Source organism: Gossypium arboreum, chromosome 4 (genome assembly GCF_025698485.1).
Source record: "Gossypium arboreum isolate Shixiya-1 chromosome 4, ASM2569848v2, whole genome shotgun sequence".
Lineage (NCBI taxonomy): Eukaryota > Viridiplantae > Streptophyta > Magnoliopsida > Malvales > Malvaceae > Gossypium > Gossypium arboreum.
The window spans coordinates 75,320,918-75,337,357 of record NC_069073.1 but is presented as its reverse complement, the minus strand read 5'-3'; the positions used below and the strand labels follow the sequence as shown (position 1 = coordinate 75,337,357).

Here is a 16,440-nt window from a genome sequence, read left to right as displayed (position 1 = left end):
TGGAGTTGAAAACCCACGTTCCGTTTTTAGTGTTTTAAAACCATATATTTTGTTGAGTTAACAAAGTGTATGGAAGTTGGGCACCAAGTAGGTATCCGAGACAGAGGAGGTGAGCCATGAAGGCTGCTTAAGTACCAAGCTCTTTGATTGGATCCAATCCTAGGCATGCCCACAACCATAGCCACACTTTGTTATATCGAGTTTAAATTTGTTTAAGTGGACGTCTTTGATAAATCGATTAATCGTGGTGTTGAGATATTTTGAAAACAAGTATCGCTTTGAAAACACGTCCTAAGTCTAGCCCATTTGAACAATTATCAACCAGGTTTGAAGTTATTAAAAATAAAATAATCCCGAGAAGAAATAAAAGAAAAGTTAAAAATGGCCTTATTATAACCCAAAAATAAATAATAAATAAAGGAAATTAAATGAAAACCAAAGCTTATTTAAAGGTCCAAAAGCGATCACCGTGGCCACTCTGAATCCCCTCCGGCCCAAGTCCCCATATCAAGGCTCACCTACAAGGTTAAGGAAAGGGGGTGAGTTTGGAAACTCAGTGTGCAACAAGCCCATTTCAGAGCCCAAAACAATGACAGCCTGTTGGGTCTAAGCCCAAATCCAATCTTAAACATGTACTGGGCCATAGCCCTTTTCATATTTCATATTTCATAACACTGGGCCGAAGCCTTTTCAAATTTCATATTACTGGGCCGAAGCCTTTACTGTAAACGGTATGGCCCATAGGCCCATTTTTATATCACATATAATATCAATGAAATAATGCAACCCATTTGGGGAGACTACTCAACCCACCATCCGCTCCTCTCCACCCGTACCAACCAACACACCATGTGGGGATTTACTCGACCCACCCCGCCATAACGCTCCACTGGCAGCATAGCTGCTTTATCATATAACGGAGGGCCTGCCTCTTTTAACAAACTGGGCAAAGCCCTTTTAATAACTGGGGCATAAGCCCTTTTGATAACTGGGGCATAAGCCCTTTTGATAACTAGGGCATAAGCCCTTTAATAACTGGGGCATAAGCCCTTTTTCACTTTCTCCATTCATATAAAAACCCAACCCAATGCATTTATGAACATCTCGTGTGCATATCATACATATCATGTGCATATCATACATGTCATGTGCATATCATACATATCATGTACATATCATACATATCATGTTTATCAAAATCCCATGCATTGAGTTCATGTATAAACCCTAAGGGTATAATGGTCATTTTTACCTAGGGGCAAAACAGTCATTTTCATATTATAAGGGTAATCTTGTAATTTTACCAAAAATTAGGGTTTCCATGTTCATTAACGGTTACAAACAATTCATGGGTGCAAACAGTGATCCTGGCCCATTTTTAGCGAAAACGAGTTATTGGGCCAAAAAAAACCCCTAATGGGCCCTACTTAGCCGATTTTGTCATCTAGGCCCATTCAGCCTATATCCATAACAGAATTAATAGTCTTATCATGCAATTTAACAGATTTCCCATTTTCTACCAAATTTGCCCAAATGGGCCCGAAATCCTATTGGGCCCTAATTCAGCCCTTCGAGGCCCAACCTATCTGTGAAAGCCAAAATCACGTCCTTACCGTTTCCATTATTCCCAATCCTCATCTCATCGATTCCAACTAACTAGTGAGCGTTCGCTTGCTCACAAGTCCTCGAAATGCCAGAATTTCGGCATTTCGGCTTTTCGGCATTTTATCGCTTTAAGCTATGAAAAAGGGTTCGTTACACACCTGATTTGCGGTATTCCTTGACGAGATCTCCTATGCGATTTGTCATATAATCAACCACTTATAGATTAGACCATGTTATTATTAAACCAAATCGAAAACTACCTATTATCATCACTTACACATTCGGCCACCATCTACAATGGCCCTTGGGTTCATACCTTTGCCGAAGTTGATGACTAGATTTAGTCACTCCGATGATCCAAGCTTTTCACACACTCCTCGATCGGTAGCCTTTAATCCTCACTAGCACCAACAAACCAAATAACACTAAAAACCCTTTTAGCCTTAGTCGACGAGAGGGTTTTCACTTTTCTTAAACCACAAGATACAAATGGAAAGAAGGTTCAAATACTTACCAAGAGATCTACTCGTTGAAGAACGTTCCAAATACCTTCCTACCCCATATCCGTTGTGAATCCAACTTAAGCGTGCGTGAAAATAGATCTAAATATTAATTCCCGAATCACTAAAATATGAAGCTTTGGCTTTTGCAAATATTAATCTAAGCTATTACGAGGGTTAGTACACACATTACGGGTTGAAGTTGAAACGTTTCCATAATCAATCACCTCGATAACCACCACATCACTCAAACTTAACTATTCCAATATCAATATATGTAAATCCTAAGCACATCAGTCATACGGAACATAAGGGCATATTCGTCATTTTACCATATAGGGGTATTACGGTCACTTTACCCTACAGGGGCTTTACGGTCTTTTTACCTAATAGGGGTATTTTAGGCATTTCATCCTACAAGGGTGTTTTGGTAAATCTACAAACCAAGGGTATTTCAGTAATTTTGTAAACCAATGGTATTTCTATAATTTTTAGAAAGTCAAGGGTATTTCGTAACTTTGTAAATTAGGGGTATTTTGGTAATTTTACAAATTGAGGTATTTGGTAATTTCACAAACTAAGGGTATTTTAGTAATTTTGTAAATCGAGGTAAAACAAGAATTCTATAAATCAAGGGTAAAATAGTAATTCTATAAATCGAGGGTAAAAGCGTAATTACGTAAATCGAGGGTAAAGCAGTAATTTCGTAAGTCGAGGGTAAAAGCGATAAATATGAAAATCGAGGTAAAATGGTAATTATGTAAATCGGGGTAAAACGATAATTACGTAAATCGAGGGTACTTTGGTAATTTTACAAGTCGAAGGTATTTGATAATTTTACAAATCGAGGGTATTTCAAAGATTTTTACAAACTAAGGGTATTTCGGTAATTTTAGTAAACTAAAGTATTCTAAACATGGATAACAATACTAATGGCTCTAAAGCCCATTCTCGGCCCAAATGGGCCCAAACGCTCGTGTGGCCCTTTTAGCCTAAATCTAGCCACAAATATTAGATTCACCTAGCCTAGTCCAATATTTACTACACAATCAAACAACTTATCCAATTGGGCCCTAGGCCCATTGGGCCCACATGGCCCTATTCGGCCCATCGCGGCCCGAAGTAGCCATCCAACAACAAGAGTAGTGATAAATACACACCTGATAGGAGACTGGAGTTAATCCACGCTCCGAGCACTCTTAGCCGACGCCCAACCCAAACGAGCACGCCATACAGCGAAAGGGATCAGCCAAGAAAGGTACATTTACTCTCTTCATGGTTCCCTCTATTTAAAGCCAGCTTCACAACCACTCTTATATTAGCTTTCGATGTGGGATCCTCCAACATTAGAGTTTAAATTCAACACCAACTCTTGCCGCCCCTGTTAGCAAAATAAATGCTCTTTGCTTGCCATGGGATTCGAACCTATGCTCCCCTTAAGTGCTCCACACGCTACTTGCCACTAAGCCACAAGGCTTTTTGTGTCATATTTTATCCCCAATTAATTATAAGGTCTAAAGGCCAAAGTCCAGGTTCCTTTAAAAAAACAAAATAAATTGCAAGAGCCAAGGCTTGAACCCAGGCTCCCATACAACCTTAATGACACCACAACCACTAGACTACAAGCTTCCTTGTGTCATTTATTTAACACAATAATTTAAAAACCCTCATCCAAGCATCCGGTTTTTTTTCACTTAATACCAAAATTTTTGCTAAAGCCCAAGTTTGAACCCAAGATTTCTCCAACACTTCTCAAAGCCATTAACCACTAATAGCAAACATTTAATTGTTTCATTTCATTGCACAATTAAATACCTATATACAACTTCCTTACGGACCCCACTCAAGGCCCAATACTTCTAAGCCCAAATTGGGGTGTTACAATTCTACTCCCCTTAAAGAAATTTCGTCCTCGAAATTTCCAACTATCAACTAACCGTATTACTCAAGTCAAACCTCTATGCTTCCGCTACGCACTCTAATTAAAAATAATTCTTAGTACGACCCAGAACATCTAATTACCAAAGTAAAGAAATATATATCAAGCACGCATACAATTCATAACACATATTTAAATAAAATAAACTTGGCGATCCCGAGCTCGATGCTCCTTGGACCCACATCTAAGACATGCTCCTGTCTTCCTATGGCATTCACCGGATGATGTCCGTTGCGATCTTCTTGATTGGATAGTTTTGTCGTTCCTTAACATGTTTCACGAGCGAGGCTTGGTTTTACGAGAACTAGAATCCTTCCTTTTCTTACACTCCAAGCACCCGCTTGAAGCGTTTCCCTAATTTCCTTAATTTTGGTATCCAATACTTCCTCTACCACTTTCCTTACTAACTCGGCGGTGCCTCGGTACCAAGCTCCGAGTTACGCAACCCAATTTGGTAGACTTTGCTTACCCTCGAATCCATATCAATACTCTACATTACCCAAGAGACATATCAATTAACTACAAAGATCTCAAAATTTTACTATTTATTCATATGTCTTATGCGGAGATAGTATTTTAAAGTTTCTATTTTCACGAGAATCATAGCCTAGCTACGGTCTCAGATTCTAGAGCTTTTAGGGTTGCCCTAGTCATAATGTCATGATATGGTCTCGATTCTATCTCGGTAATATCTTAATACTGATGTAATATGAGGAGCGAAATACTTACAGACTTGGTGCCGTGGATTCAAGGCGCCACTTCTTTCTCAATCCATTTAAAACTCGAAAACCATATTTTTGATCACCGAAAATAGGAATTTAAAAACTTTGATTTGAAAACACCCTTTATTTTGAAACTCTTGATTTAAAACAGAAAAACTTGGACCATTTTAACATATATACTCCGCAAAACATCTTTAAAATGAACTTTTCAAAAACCATTTCCAAAAATACCCTTCTTAGGCCTAAATTTTTGAAACATTTTCGGACCCGATCCACAGCCGATTTGTTGCAACTTGGCTCTGATACCACTAAATGTAACACCCCAAACCCGGCCCAGACGTTATGGCCGAATCTGACGTGCCACATTGGAGTTGAAAACCCACGTTCCGTTTTTAGTGTTTTAAAACCATATATTTTGTTGAGTTAACAAAGTGTATGGAAGTTGGGCACCAAGTAGGTATCCGAGACAGAGGAGGTGAGCCATGAAGGCTGCTTAAGTATCAACCTCTTTGATTGGATCCAATCCTAGACATGCCCACAGCCATAGCCACACTTTGTTATATCGAGTTTAAATTTGTTTAAGTGGACGTCTTTGATAAATCGATTAATCGTGGTGTTGAGATATTTTGAAAACAAGTATCGCTTTGAAAACACGTCCTAAGTCTAGCCCATTTGAACAATTATGAACCAGGTTTGAAGTTATTAACAATAAAATAATCCCGAGAAGAAATAAAAAAAAAGTTAAAAATGGCCTTATTACAACCCAAAAATAAATAATAAATAAAGGAAATTAAATGAAAACCAAAGCTTATTTAAAGGTCCAAAGGCGATCACCGTGGCCACTCTGAATCCCCTCCGGCCCAAGTCCCCATATCAAGGCTCACCTGCAAGGTTAAGGAAAGGGGGTGAGTTTGGAAACTCAGTGTGCAACAAGCCCTTTCGAGCCCAAAACAATGATGACTGTTGGGTCTAAGCCCAAATCCAATCTTAAACATGTCTTGGGCCATAGCCCTTTTCATATTTCATATTTCATAGCACTGGGCCAAAGCCTTTTCAAATTTCATATTACTGGGCCGAAGCCTTTACTGTAAATGGTATGGCCCATAGGCCCATTTTTATATCACATATAATATCAATGAAATAATGCAACCCATTTGGGGAGACTACTCAACCCACCATCCGCTACTCTCCACCCGTACCAACCAACACACCATGTGGGGATTTACTCGACCCACCCCGCCATAACTCTCCTTGGCGGCAAAGATAGTGCTTTATCATATAACTGGAGGCCTAGCCTCTTTTAACAACTGGGGCAAAGCCCTTTTAATAACTGGGGCATAAGCCCTTTTGATAACTGGGGCATAAGCCCTTTTGATAACTAGGGCATAAGCCCTTTAATAACTAGGGCATAAGCCCTTTTCACTTTCTCCATTCATATAAAACCCAACCCAATGCATTTATGAACATCTCGTGTGCATATCATACATATCATGTGCATATCATACATGTCATGTGCATATCATACATATCATGTACATATCATACATATCATGTTTATCAAAATCCCATGCATTGAGTTCATGTATAAACCCTAAGGGTATAATGGTCATTTTTACCTAGGGGCAAAACAGTCATTTTCATATTATAAGGGTAATCTTGTAATTTTACCAAAATTAGGGTTTCCATGTTCATTAATGATTTACAAACAATTCATGGGTGCAACAGTGATCTGGCCCATTTTTAGCTTAAAACGAGTTATTGGGCCAAAAAAAAAACCCCTAATGGGCCCTACTTAGCCAATTTTGTCATCTAGGCCCATTCAGCCTATATCCATAACAGAATTAATAGTCTTATCATGCAATTTAACAGATTTCCCATTTTCTACCAAATTTGCCCAAATGGGCCCGAAATCTTATTGGGCCCTAATTCAGCCCCTCGAGGCCCAACCTATCTGTGAAAGCCAAAATCACGTCCTTACCGTTTCCATTGTTCCCAATCCTCATCTCATCGATTCCAACTAACTAGTGAGCGTTCGCTTGCTCACAAGTCCTCGAAATGCCGAATTTGAATTTGACTTTTCGGCATTTTATCGCTTTAAGCTATGAAAAGGGTTCGTTACACACGATTTGCGATATTCCTTGACGAGATCTCCTATGCGATTTGTCCTATAATCAACCACTTATAGATTAGACCATGTTATTATTAAACCAAATCGAAAACTACCTATTATCATCACTTACACATTCGCCACCATCCACAATGGCCCTTGGGTTCATACCTTTGCGAAGTTGATGACTAGATTTAGTCACTCCGATGATCCAAGCTTTCACACACTCCTCGATCGGTAGCCTTTAATCCTCACTAGCACCAACAAACCAAATAACACTAAAACCCTTTTAGCCTTAGTCGACGAGAGGGTTTTCACTTTTCTTAAACCATAAGATACAAATGGAAAGAAGGTTGAATACTTACCAAGAGATCTACTCGTTGAAGAACGTTCCAAATACCTTCCTACCCCATATCCGTTGTGAATCCAACTTAAGCGTGCGTGAAAATAGATCTAAATATTAATTCCGAATCACTAAAATATGAAGCTTTGGCTTTCAAAGAAATATTAATCTAAGCTATTACGAGGTTAGTACACACCTATTACGGGTTGAAGTTGAAACGTTTCCATAATCAATCACCTCGATAACCACCACCGTCACTCAAACTTAACTATTCCAATATCAATATATGTAAATCCTAAGCACATCAGTCATACGGAACATAAGGGCATATTCGTCATTTTACCATATAGGGGTATTACGGTCACTTTACCCTATAGGGGCTTTACGGTCTTTTTACCTAATAGGGGTATTTTAGGCATTTCATCCTACAAGGGTGTTTTGGTAAATCTACAAACCAAGGGTATTTCAGTAATTTTGTAAACCAATGGTATTTCTATAATTTTTAGAAAGTCAAGGGTATTTCTGTAACTTTGTAAATTAGGGGTATTTTGGTAATTTTACAAATTGAGAGTATTTCGGTAATTTCACAAACTAAGGGTATTTTAGTAATTTTGTAAATCGAGGTAAAACAAGAATTTCGTAAATCAAGGGTAAAATAGTAATTCTATAAATCGAGGTAAAGCGTAATTACGTAAATCGAAGGTAAAAGCGGTAATTACGTAAGTCGAGGTAAAATGATAATTTTGTAAATTAGGGTAAAAGCAGTAATTATGTAAATCGGGGTAAAACGATAATTACGTAAATCGGGGTACTTTGGTAATTTTACAAGTCGAAGGTATTTGGTAATTTTACAAATTGAGGGTATTTCAATTATTTTTACAAACTAAGGGTATTTGGTAACTTTAGTTAACTAAAGTATTCTAAACATGGATAACAATACTAATGGCTCTAAAGCCCATTCTCATTAAATGGGCCCACACGCTCGTGTGGCCCTTTTAGCCCAAATCTAGCCACAAATATTAGATTCACCTAGCCTAGTCCAATATTTACTACACAATCAAACAACTTATCCAATTGGGCCCGTAGGCCCATTGGGCCCACATGGCCCCTTTCGGCCCATCGCGGCCCGAAGTAGCCATCCAACAACAAGAGTAGTGATAAATACACACCTGATAGGAGACTGGAGTTAATCCACGCTCCGAGCACTCTTAGCCGACGCCCAACCCAAACGAGCACGCCATACAGCGAAAGGGATCAGCCAAGAAAGGTACATTTACTCTCTTCATGGTTCCCTCTATTTAAAGCCAGCTTCACAACCACTCTTATATTAGCTTCCTGATGTGGGATCCCTCCAACATTAGAGTTTAAATTCAACACCAACTCTTGCCGCCCTGTAACACCCCTAACTCGTGACCGACGCCGGTGTCGGACACGAGGGGTTAACGAGACAAATCCTCTTAAAGTACCGACCAATTTGGCATTTTTGGACAGGCTGGAAAACTGCGTCACCGTCACCTTAAAAATCATATCTCGAGTTCCAAAACTCGGAAACTGGTTTCGTAAATTTTCCCTGAATTTAGACTCATATATCCATCCATGTATTTATTTTTAGAATTTTTGGTTGGGCCAATTGGTACAGTTTATTAGTTAAAGTCACCCATGTTACAGGGATCGACTGCTCTGACCTCCACGCGTTACAACTTGAATATCTTTCTGTACAGGGCTTTAATACTGGTGCCGTTTGTTTCTAATGAAACTAGACTCAAAATGGAATCTGTACATATAAGGTATGACTCCTAATTATTTCTGGATAATTTATGGTAAATTTTCAAAGTTGCGACAGGGGACCCAGAAATCGTTCTGGCCCTGTCTCACGAGAACTTTAATATCTCCCAGTATACTGCTCATATGGTCGTTTCGTTTCGTCCATATAAAAATAGATTCATCAAGGATCAGTTCCATAATTTACTCACTATTTAATTCTACTTCTACTATTTTTAGTGATTTTTCAATCTCATCTCACTGCTGCTGTCCGCAACAGTTACTGCAGTAGACTATGCCAATTTCATGAATTTTTCCTTGGCCTTAATCATCCATCATACATGACACAAATTATGGCCACCTTAACAAAATTTGAGTTTCTAAGACTCGTGGCTATAGGTTCTAGCATCCCACTCGGCGACCACATAGGCCATTTTCACATGGCTTAAAGTTTACAACCCACAATTCGACAAAATATAATAGCCTATACATGCCAAATGTTCTTCAACAACAAAAACAATACCACAAGATTTCAGCCGGTGTGATGACTTCAACGACGGTTCCGAGCACGCATAACAATACGAGTCCAAGAGACCTAAAATGGGTGACAAGAAAACACCGAGTGAGTTTACAACTCAGTAAGTCATAAGCATTCGTCAATCCACTGATAAAGTTACTACTACATGTACAACAAATGAGGCTAGGTACTCGTCCATATCGAATCTATACCATAATACCTCGGACCTTTCGGTCCAATCTCGTACCAATTCATACATCCACATTTCATATTCTACACAACAAGATAATCGAAGCATTTTTACACATTAACTCATTTTCCAGCTTGTAGTCTAGTGGTTGTGGTGTCATTAAGGTTGTATGGGAGCCTGGGTTCAAGCCTTGGCTGTTGCAATTTATTTTGTTTTTTTTAAAGGGAACCTGGACTTTGGCCTTTAGACCTTATAATTAATTGGGGATAAAATATGACACAAAAAGCCTTGTGGCTTAGTGGCAAGTAGCGTGTGGAGCACTTAAGGGGAGGCATAGGTTCGAATCCCATGGCAAGCAAAGAGCATTTATTTTGCTAACAGGGGGCGGCAAGAGTTGGTGCTTCCTTGTGTCATTTATTTAACACAATAATTTAAAAACCCTCATCCAAGCATCCAGGTTTTTTTTTCACTTAATACCAAAATTTTTGCTAAAGCCCAAGTTTAAACCCAAGATTTCTCCAACACTTCTCAAAGCCATTAACCACTAATAGCAAACATTTAATTGTTTCATTTCATTGCACAATTAAATACCTATATACAACCTCCTTACGGACCCCCACTCAAGGCCCAATACTTCTAGGCCCAAATTCAGGGTGTTACATTTTAGATCCCGAAAAACGAGATTTGAACCTAGAATGAGAGAAAAATCAAAAATTGAGAAAGTTGGTAAAATAGCCGTTTTAGTATCGAGGTAAGTTCATATGTATAATAAGCATTAATTTATGCATGTTTCAATGTAAAATTGATATATTTACTATGATTGCCGAGGTATTGAAAGTATGTAAGTTGGTGTGATAATAATACAACAATAATGCTGTAATTTATATTTGAAAGTTAAATTTAGTGAATTAATTGAATTATGTTAAATTAAATGTTTATGGTGCCCAGTTTATGAATTGATTTAAAAATATGTCTATGGTACACGAAGTGCATTGAATTATCATACATAAATGTGATTTCTATGATTATGGATATTATGGGAAATTGTAAGTTCATATGATTTTTAATAAGGCAATGTGTAATTTAATGTTATTGCATTGATATTAAATGAGATGTAAGTTTATATGTAAGTAATACATCAATTTTACTTGTATTATGATATTTTATAATAATATTAAAAATATGTTTGTTGATAATTACTTGATTGGTGAAATTGTTGGAAAAGAGAGAAATCCAGTTGAACCTTCTTGGAAGATTGGATGATCTGAGATGGTATGTAGCTAGGTCACATGTATGGTGCTGAGTTCACATCATGTGTACAAGAGAGCTACAATACATTATGATGTATCTAGGTCCATGGGTGATACTATGTGTACACCATGTAGACAAGAGAGCTAGGGGATATATGTAGCTAGGTCGAATGCGTGGTTCCGGGTGAAGGACACCATGTAGACAAGAGAGCTACGAGATAAACTGGCTAGGTCACATGGGTGGTACTAAGTGTTCACCATGTGTACAAGAGAGCCGAACTATATGATGGGTGGAGCTATGTGCTGAAACCACCAAGTATCGAGGATTGATCCAAAGTGTTCAACGGGAGATTCTCTATGTATTGCTTTGTGAGTTTTGTGATGAATAAGTGCAGGAACTTCGTTACGTAAATGATGTGTACACTAAGTGACCGGGATGTGGTAAGGTTATAAACAAGTAAGTTATACGTGAGGATGATTTTATGGTGACCTTGTAATCATGGGCCTATACTTGTGATGTATGAAATGTGGTGAAAATGATTTGTGATATGTATGTTAAAATGAGGTTAATACAAAGAAAGTGTGGAAGAGTGAATTACCAATAAAACTGTTTTGGACACTAGCAGTGACGTGATTTAAAAAATCACCAAAAATAGTATAAATTTAATCGGAGACTGAATGAGATATAAAATTAAAGCTTAATGAGTCTATTTTTCATATAAAAGAAACAGAGTAAGCAAAGGAGTTCTATATTTTGACATATTTATGTTTTTGTGAGACTGGATCAGAATGATTACGTGATCCCCTGTTCTGACTTTGGAAAATTACAAAAAATTGGAAAAAAATAATTAGAGGCTCAAACTTATATTTTAAAAATCCCTAATGAGTCTATTTTCAAGATAAATCAACAAGAACATTATTCGAGTTCTGTACTGTGAGATAATTAATTTTTTGTGAAGAGAGGTTAGAACTATCAGAAAGTGAAATAGGGGAAAATTTAATGAATAAACTGTACTAATTGGATAAACCAAAAATTATTAAAATTTTATGGTGGAAAGATATGTGAGTCTAGTTTCAGGGGAAATTTACGGATCGTAATTTGGAGTTCTATAGCTCGAATTATAAATAAGTAAGTGATTATAACTTGTGTGGATAGTTTGATGTGAGCATTTATTAGTAAATTGTGAAATCGTACTTACAAGAATGCTATATACATTAAGGATGTGGAATGGAGAGGAGGAGGAGGAAAATAAATATATGTGGAATACATGGAAACTATGGTATATGAAATATTGATATAATGAAATAAATAATATGTGTTTATAAGAAAACAGAAAGAGAATGATATGTATCATGACATGTATCTATATATATATATATATATATATATATATATATGACTAGTCTCAATTTAATGCTTGTTGGGTATGGAGTTGAATTGAAATGTTTCAGGCAAACATGTTATTCTGCGTATTTGAATTATGGTATTTTATAAAGATATGATCTAGCTTTAAATATGAATGCTTGATGATTAAGTTGAAGATATTTGGTAAGATGATAATCTTGGTATAAATGTATAAGTGTGTAAGAGATTAAGGTTGACCAAAGCTTGGAAAATAGCCTAGGTATATTCCACACAAGCAGAGACACGACCATATGCCTAAGCCGTGTATGGAACACGACTTTGGGACACAGGCGTGTGGAGCCTTAAAGCATGAAATTTCCAAGATTTTCGTAAGTTCTCGGTTTAGTCCCGAACCCTTTCTAAAGTATGTTTTGGGCTCCTTAGACTCAAATAAGGGACTATGTGTAAGTGAATGAACGTTTTGAAATATGAATGAAATTTTATGGCCCGTATTTTAGTTTAATGTTTGTATGTTTGTCCGGTAACGCCTCGTGCCTTATCCCGGCCTCGGGTATGGGTAAGGGATGTTACATTTAGTGGTATCAGAGTAGGTTTAGTCGATTCTCGGACTAACATAGCAAGTGTGAGAGTTTAGTTATACATGCCACAAATATGTGATAGTCTGATGTCTCTCGACACTAATGAGGACCATTTTGTTTAAAATGAAGTATTCTCCAACCGAGTTACATCTGACCATTTGATAGTAATATTGAAGTATTTGAATAAAGTGTAGTTATGATGTGTTAAACTTGGAAAGGTATGAATAAGAATTCGTGATATATGTATATGTGATAATATGTGGATGAAGGTTTATATAGTGATATATTTATTCATATTTGTTTGGCCTTCATATACTGTTGCATGCTTGACTAAATTGATTAGTAAACGTGACGACTAAAGTTATTCAAAATTCATAGAATGTATGAGTGAGTGCACTTGTTTGAAATGAGATAATTGGAAATTTTATGTAAGACAGATATGAATAATAAATTGTTTGAAGTTGATAGTATGATTATAATGACATATGTGGATAATGAAAAAAAAATGTGTCCTATAAATATATGTCAGAATCGAGTTAGAGACTGTACGACCTCACCCCCTTAACGATGAGGTGTATATAACGAAAATTCATGAGAATCATGTTGACTAAATTCCTATGTGTGGAATCAAAGAGTTCAGTGATAAAATAATTATAGATATGACCAGAGACTGAGAATGGTTGACAAGTGAAGGACAGAGTTAGAGAAATATTAGAGTTGGCTGAGTTATCTTGGGATTCAAATTGATGACAGAGTGTTTCTAAAAGTATGGTCTTGAAAACAATTAGTTAGTAATGCTGGAAATTATGAGAAAGATACTAAACCTCACTCCGATAAGATTTTCGAGGACGAAAATCTCTAAAGGGGGGGAGAGTTGTAATAGCCCAAAATTGGGTCTAGTTGGAACAGAGGTTTCGGGACCACAAAATCCAAGATAGAAATAATTATTTTATGATTATTTTGAAGTCTATGATATGATTGCATGATTGTATGAAAATTTCGTGAAGAAATTCTATGCATAAACTGCTCAATTTGAAGTTAGGGACTAAATTGAATAAGTTGCAAAACTTGCATTCTAGAAGTTTCTAGTATGAAATTGCTTTGAAATATTAATTAGGAGGTCTTAAATAGAAATTTGACCAATTTCTAAGTTATGGAAAAAAATTGGACATGGATGGAATTTTGAAAGTTTAGTAAGGAAGGGCATTTTGGTCATTTGGTAATTAAAAAAAATAAAAAGGGAAAATAAAGCCAAAATTGACTCATCTTTTTCATGGAGGCCGAAATTAGAATGGGGGAAGCCATGGATAGGGTTTTAAAGCTTTCCAAGATCAATAGTAAGTCCGTTCTAACCCCGTTTTTCAAGTTCTTTACGTTTTTGGAATCCCGATAATTTGATTAAGCTTATTCTAGCAATAATTTAAGCTAGGGTTCATATTTGGAAAAATACCCATAGGTGAAATGTGTTTATGTTGATGTTTTATGATAGAATATGAGGTTTTAAATTATGTTAGACAACTTGTGCTACTCGGTTTTGAGTGAAAACGAGTGAAAGGGCATAATCAGTAAAAATACCTAATAGTCATAAGTATATGTTAGAGTGAGAATTTGATGTTGCCATAGAAGGGAAAAGTGATCAGCATGTCATAAAACATAAGAATAAGGGATGAAGTTTAATTCCCAAGCCTAGGGGTAAAAGTGTAAATGTGCAAAAGTTTAGGGGCAAAATTGTAATTTTTCCAAAGTTTGAGTTAAGGACTGTTTTGAATAGTACATTAATTAAATAAGTAAAATATGATGTTTTAGATCCCAGAAAACGAAATTTGAACCTAGAATGAGAGAAAAATCAAAAATTGAGAAAGTTGGTAAAATAGCCGTTTTAGTATCGAGGTAAGTTCATTTGTATAATAAGCATTAATTTATGCATGTTTCAATGTAAAATTGATATATTTACTATGATTGCCGAGGTGTTGAAAGTATGTAAGTTGGTGTGATAATAATACTGACAATAATCTTGTAATTTATATTTGAAAGTTAAATTTAGTGAATTAATTGAATTATGTTAAATTAAATGTTTATGGTGCCTAGTTTATGAATTGATTTAAAATATGTCTATGATACATGAAGTGCATTGAATTATCATACATAAATGTGATTTCTATGATTATGGATATTATGGGAAATTGTAAGTTCATATGATTTTTAATAAGGCAATGTGTAATTTAATGTTATTGCCTTGATATTAAATGAGATGTAAGTTTATATGTAAGTAATACATCAATTTTACTTGTATTATGATATTTTATAATAATATTGGAAATATGTTTGTTAATAATTACTTGATTGGTGAAATTGTTGTAAAAGAGAGAGAAATCCCAGTTGAACCTTCGAAAAGATTGGATGATACAGATGGTATGTAGCTAGGTCACATGTATGGTGTTGAGTGCACATCATGTGTACAAGAGAGCTACAAGACATTATGATTGTAACACCCCGAACCCGAGACCGTTGCCGGTGTCGGACACGAGGGGTTAACAAGCCAAAACCACTTATGGCACCGACCAATTTGACATTCCCAGGCAAGCTGGAAAACTGCATCGCTGTCGCCTTAAAAAGTATATCTCGAGTTTCACAACTCGGAAACTGATTCCGTAAATTTTACCTGAATTTAGACTCATATATCCATCCATGGATTTATTTCTAGAATTTTTGGTCAGGCCAATTGGTACAGTTTATTAGTTAAAGTTGCCCATGTTACAGGGGTCGACTACACTGACCTTCGCGTGTTACAACTTGAATATCTCTCTGTACAGGGTTTCAATACTGATACCGTTTGTTTCCAATGAAATTAGACTCAAAAAGGAATCTTCAAATATAAGGAATGACTTCTAATTCATTCTGGATAATTTATGGAAAATTTTCAAAGCCGCGACAGGGGACCCAGAAACCGTTCCAGCCCTGTCTTGCGAGAACTTTAATATCTCTCGGTATACTGATCATATGATCATTTCGTTACTTTCATATGAAAATAGACTCGTCAAGGTTCGATCACATAATTCATTCACTATTTAACACCATTCCTACAAATTTTGGTGATTTTTCACATCCACGTCACTGCAGCTGGCAGCCTCTGTTTTTAAGGTAGGCTTTACCTATATTGTAGTTCCCATGGACCAACTATAGTCTAGTCATACTTAGGTCCACATGTGATCATATTTAGCCATTCCAATGGCTGATCATGTGACCAACTCTCTCATTCAAACCATAATCACATCATGAAACCAAATATAATTACAAACCACATATGGTCAAATTCCATACTCCACTTTTACGCACCATTTTAGCATGGCCGTACATATACATCACAAGTACTTAAAAACAACCGAGGGTGGTCCTATACATGCCATATCCGAACTCAACTAAAGGAGTACCAAAAGGGCTTTGATAGTGTGGTTGACTTCAACTTCTATGATCCCGAATCCGATCGCTAACGAGCAAAATCTATAATGAGAGAAACAAAGAAAGCGGAGTAAGCAATTTATGCTTAGTAAGTTTGAGCCAT

The 16,440-nt window shown here is 36.6% G+C and overlaps 1 long non-coding RNA gene across 1 annotated transcript; it reads right to left on the bottom strand.

The window, feature by feature from the left end:
• Positions 1–305: 305 nt before the first annotated feature.
• LOC128291712 (uncharacterized) lies at positions 306–3,367 on the bottom strand. The gene is made up of 2 exons (XR_008281531.1): positions 3,266–3,367; positions 306–518 (listed from the first exon to the last, which is right to left on the bottom strand). It is a non-coding gene; the product is annotated as an uncharacterized LOC128291712 (long non-coding RNA).
• Between the last annotated feature and the right edge of the window lie 13,073 nt (positions 3,368–16,440).